Below are 6,000 nucleotides of genomic sequence, written 5' to 3'. Positions count from 1 at the left end.
CACCCCTTAGTCCTGCAGTTTTCTGGAGGAGAACAAAGTTGGCCAAGGCCCCTTTTCTACTAATTCCTTAACAGCCAACTGAGCACCTGTCCTGGAGGCGAGGTCACCTGCTGAGTGCCTAGTTTTGCGTTTTGGGAGGATCAGCTCCTCGTGGCTGATCTTATACCCCATCACATATCTGAAGGCCCTTATTGTATGAACTTTTTATGTTTGTATTTTTGTTTTTGGGGGGACGCCTGGTGGTGCTCAGGGATTACTACTGGCTCTGCACTTAGAAATCACATCTACAGGCTAAGGGAACCATATCGGATGCTGGGGATTGAACTCGGGTTTGTCCCAGGTAGGTCACTTGCAAGGCAGGCCTTCCTTTGTGCTAGCTTTCTGGCCCCATATTGTATGTACTCTTTTTTTTAATTAAATATATTTTTTATTTAAGTAACATGATCATATTTGGGTTACAGTCATAACCAGAACACCCCCCTTCACCAGTGCAACATTACCCCCTCCCCTCTCCCATCACCTGCCTGTATTCGAGACAGGCATTCTACTACAGTAATTTGTTTTTAAGTTCAGTAAGTTGTATTTTTATTCCTTAAAGGATAAGAGTAAAAAAATATAGTAAAGGTGTGATAGTGGCAATCGCCAATGTTTGCATAGGTCCAGAAAAATGGAGAAAATGGGGAAAAAATCCTTGACCTGATTACAAAAAGGCCTCACCCCAGAAGTTTATTGGCATAAGACAGACTCTGGGTTCCAGGCATACCAGTCTATCCAACTCCAGTCATTCTCAAGGTCCTGGTGAAACTTTTTCACACTTTAGCTATAGTTGGTATCCGACTTTTATATTTAAAGGCTCTGGATTCTGTGCATTTCTTTCATTGATGTCAGGCTGATGTGGAGCATCCTCTAGTTTCAGCATATCATTAAATGCAGAGCGATCTGCCCTGCATGTAGACTGTTGCTGAGTCGCCTGGATGTTGGGAGTACTCTTGGAGTAAGTCAATGCCAAAGCAGTGGTAGGTCTTCTCTGGTAGAGGCTTGGATCCTGGAAATGTTAAAGACAATTGTGGTTATTTCCATAGTTCAGGTGTGTGTGGGCGATGCCCCTTCTTCTGAGGCCTGAGCCAAATCATTATGCCAATGTTCAGGGTAAAAGGCCTAATTACATTACCAAATTTGTGTTCCCATCTCTATTAGATAAGAACTTGTTTGCATATGTATTATTTTCCCATTTTAATGTGCCTATGCAAAAGAGAAGCAATGCCACAAGATATTGTTGGTGCATCTTGGGGCCAACGAATAAAGTCCAACATTTCCCGTAACTGGTATAAACATGAAATCTATACAGAGTTACTCTTCTACCAGTATTGCTTATAAAACAGATCTCACAGGGGGAGAATCAAACAATCAAATAACTAATCTAGTGGGCAAAATTGTCAGAAATGAGGATATTTGAAAAGAGTTATAGATGTTAAGGGAATACATCTGAGATATACAAAAGAGATACATGTGACCCTTTTATGTTTTAAAAAGAAAAAGAAAGAAAACAAGGGTATTTGAAGACAACAGGTGATAGATGAGTTTGAGACATGTTTTGCGGCATTACAGAACCCTATATTGTCCTTGAACTAGGGGTTATGCTGAAGCTGATTCCGGTATCATGCAACAGTCCATAGTTTGATGGGGGCATGAGGGGCCACCAAGCATGGGTCAACAGGTATGTTGGTTGTAGTTGTTTGTGTAGGCATGACTGGGGACCAAGAGGGTGTCATTCAATGAGGAGCTGGATGGTGGTATTGGGGCAGAAGGTCAGTCTTGGTGTCTACCCAATTAGGAACTGCGGATAAGGAGGGTTGAATAAGGGGAAGATAATGGTTCAGGATTTGGGTATGGGGAGATAGGAGAGACAAAGGGGTGAAGGGAGGCAATACATAAAAGACTAGACAATAAAGGTCAATTTGAGTGTTTTATCAGAATGTTGGGCATCCTAATCCCATAGTGTATGTACTCTTGTGTTACCCTCATCTCTCATTCTTCCTTTGTAACCTTACCTGCTAGTAAGACCTGCCCATTTCTGGGAGGGGTCTTTGGGAGGTATCAAAAGATTGCCTCAGGGCCAGGAAGGGGGATGGATAAGGAGACTGCGAGGGATTCAGGAAGGGAGAAGCAGAAGGAAAGAAGATGGCGGGGAGAAGTTAAGATGCAAGGCAAGCTGAAGAGAGCATGCTTAAATATGGTAGAAGCCACTCCTGTTGGCTAGGGCCTTGAATAAAGCTGATGTCTCCTGAAACCTGACTGTCTGTGGACCATTTCCTTGCAACCTGACTGTCTGTGGACCATTTCCTCGCCACCACCCTGAACCCTCAGACCCGCTGGCTGAAGGGGGTTGCAGACACGTGGCCTGGGCCAGCAGAGAAAGGCCCCTCTATCCATCCCATCACCATCCAGCCCCATGCAAGCTGTTATTCTACACTCTTGTATGAAGATAGGTCAAAAGGCTTGTCAAAATGCTGGAGCACTTGTTTTGTGTGATGTAGCCCAAATTTGATCCCGAGCATCTTCATGGTGAGACCACAGACAAAAACCCTGCATCGTGGTCACACCACTGATGTGTATGTGAAAATACAATTCTAGTAGCAAATCAATAGCAGTTCTAGATTTGAATTCTCAGACTGGTTTTCCATGCTATCACTTTTTTTCTCTTTCTTTTTTTCTTTTGATTTTGTATTACATCTGACAGCCATCAGTGATTACTCCTGGCACTGTGTTCAGAAATCACCCCTGGCAATCTCTGGGGATCTTCTGGTATGCTAGGAATCAAACCAGGGTCAGTCCAGGGTTGGCTGCATGCAAGGCAAGCACCCTACCCCTGTGCTATTGCTCCAGCCTCCAATGCTCTTCCTTCTCTTACTCTTTTTTGTTGTTGTTTTGTGTGTGTTTTTTATAGTTGTCATTAACCTTTTCATTTACCAATGGAAAGATGGTATCAAAAGGAATTCAGACAGGTTCTAGAATCAGCTGTAGAGTGATCTCCTTGCAAGCAGCTGACCAGGGTTCAATCACTGGCATCCCTTATAGCCCCATAGTCTGTCAGGAGTGATCCCTGAGTACAAAAAAAGATAGGAGTAAGCTCTGAGCAGAGGCAAGTTTGGCCTGAAAATAAAAAATAAAATCAAAATCAAACCTGGAGTCTAAGAGAGCTTAGAGCTCAGAGGGTGGGGGGTATACTGAACCTTCTGGAAGACAGTCTCCAGGGATGGCCCCCAGGCTTCTAAAATAAGACTGGGCAGCACAAGAAAGACTGACCCAAGCAAGACAGCCACAAGAACTTGAAAAATTATTTCATTTTCAAGCTTGATTCTTGGACGGGGGAAAACTAAAAAAGTTATTTTAGGCTACATGAACAAACAAAGCAATGGTTGGCCCTGGTTTATCAACTGTTAAAACTGGAATTTGAACAATTAATTGTATCGATTTACCATTATATATTGTATTGATTTATATTAGAATGCTGTATAATTTCATGATTGTTACTTTTTGCGTGTTTTGGCCTGCCCTGGAAATGCTTGAGGGTTTACTCCTGACACTGCACTCAGGAATAAACTGGCAGTTCCCAGACGACCATATGGGATGCCAGGAATCAAACCCAGGTTGGATATGTGCAAGAAAAGCACCCTCCACTGTACTATTGCTGCGGCTCCAAGAGTTGCAATTTTTTTGTTCAGGTCTTACTTCTGCTGACCTCAAACCCAGGTTGGCCACACGCGAGGCAATACCATATCTGCTGTACTCTCTCTTAGTTTCCTTACCTTTTCCCCTGTTCCTATACGGTTTGGGGGGAGCACATCCTACAATGCTCAGGGGTTACTCCTAGTACAGTACTCAGGTGGTTGGGGGACCATCTGGGGTGCCAGAGATCACTCCTGGTCAGCCACGTGCATAGCTCTTTCTGCCAAACTATTGCTCTAGCCCTATTTCTGTGAGTTTTGTGTTTCTTCACTTTTGACATAGCAGCTTGAATGATAGGACAGCTGTAGGGTGTTTTTCCTTGCCGTGGCTAACCCGGGTTAGACCTATGTTAGATCCCTGGCATCCCATATGCTTCCCGAACCTGTTAGGAATGATTTCTGAGCGTAGCGCCAAAACTTTTGAACACCAATGGGTGTGATGCTGCTCCTCTCCCCCCAGCATCTAGCTGTCTGAGACTGTCATGGACCTTCCATGGGATTCCTGCTCCCTCCAGTGGCCAGATTTCTTTTTTTAAATTTTTTTCTTTATTTAAACATCTTGATTACAAATATGATTGTGATTAGGTTTCAGTCATGTAAAGAACAACCCCCTTCACCAGTGCAACATTCCCACCACCAATGTTCCAAATCTCCCTCCATCCCACCCCCCCCCACCTGTACTCTAGACAGGCTTTCCAGTTCCCTCATTCATTCACATGATTATGGTAGTTCTCAGTGTAGTTATTTCTATAACTGCACTCACCACTCTTTGTGGTGAGCTTCATGGAGTGAGCTGGAAGTTTCAGCCCTCCTCTCATTGTCTCTGGGGATTGTTGCAAAAATGACTTTTATTTTTCTTAAAACCCATTGATGAGTGAGACTATTCTATGTCTCTGTCTCTCTCCCTCTGACTTATTTCACTCAGCATAATAGATTCCGTGTATATCCATGTATAGGAAAACTTCATGACTTCATCTCTCCTGACAGCTGCATAATATTCCATTGTGTATATGTACCACACTTTCTTTTTTTTTTAACTTTTTTTTTTTGGTTTTTTGGGTCACACCCGGAAGTGCTCAGGAATTACTCCTGGATTCATGCTCAGAAATTGCCCTGGCAGGCATGGGGGACCATGTGGGATGCCGGGATTTGAACCAATGACCTTCTGCATGAAAGGCAAATGCCTTACCTCCATGCTATCTCTCTGGCCCTGTACCATAGTTTCTTTAGCCATTCGTCTGTTGAAGGGCATCTTGGTTGTTTCCAGAGCCTGGCTATTGTGAATAGTGCTGCATTAAATATAGGTGTGAGAGAGGAGTTTTTGTATTATATTGCTGTATTCCTAGGGTATATCCCTAGGAGTGGAATAGCTGAGTCGAATGGGAGCTCAATTTCCAGTTCTTGGAGGAATCTCCATATCGCCTTCCATAGAGGTTGGACTAGACGGCATTCCCACCAGCAGTGGATAAGAGTTCCTTTCTCTCCACATCCCCACCAGCAGCACTGGTTGTTCTCATTCTTTGTGATGTGCACCAATCTCTGTGGTGTGAGATGGTATCCCGTCATTATTTTGATTTCCATCTCCCTGATGATTAGTGATGAGCATTTTTCATGTGCCTTTTGGACATTTGGTTTTTTTGTTGTTGTTGTTGTTTTTTTTTGTTTTGTTTTTTGGTTTTTGGGCCACACCCAGCGGTGCTCAGGGTTTACTCCTGGCTTTCTGCTCAGAAATAGCTCCTGGCAGGCACGGGGGACCATATGGGACACCGGGATTTGAACCAACCACCTTTGGTCCTGGATCGGCTGCTTGCAAGGCAAACACCGCTGTGCTATCTCTCCGGGCCCCCTTTTGGCCATTTGTATTTCTTTTTTTTTTTTTTTTTTTTTTTTTTTTTTTTTTTTTGGTTTTTGGGCCACACCCGGTAACGCTCAGGGGTTACTCCTGGCTATGCGCTCAGAAGTTGCTCCTGGCTTGGGGGACCATATGGGACACCGGGGGATCGAACCGCAGTCCGTCCAAGGCTAGCGCAGGCAAAGCAGGCGCACCTTACCTTTAGCGCCACCGCCCGGCCCCTATATTTCTTTTTTAACAAAGTGTTCATTTCTTCTCCACCTTTTTTGATGGGATTAGATTTTTTTCTTGTAAATTTCTGTCAGTGTCCTGTATATTTTGGATATTAGCCCCATATCTGATGGGTATTGGGTGAATAGTTTCTCCCACATGGTGGGTGGCTCTTGTATCCTGGACACTATTTCTTTTGAGGTGCAGAAG

This window comes from Suncus etruscus, chromosome 2 (assembly GCF_024139225.1).
Source record: "Suncus etruscus isolate mSunEtr1 chromosome 2, mSunEtr1.pri.cur, whole genome shotgun sequence".
Taxonomy (NCBI): Eukaryota; Metazoa; Chordata; class Mammalia; order Eulipotyphla; family Soricidae; genus Suncus; species Suncus etruscus.
Note: the sequence above shows the minus strand (reverse complement) of the source record.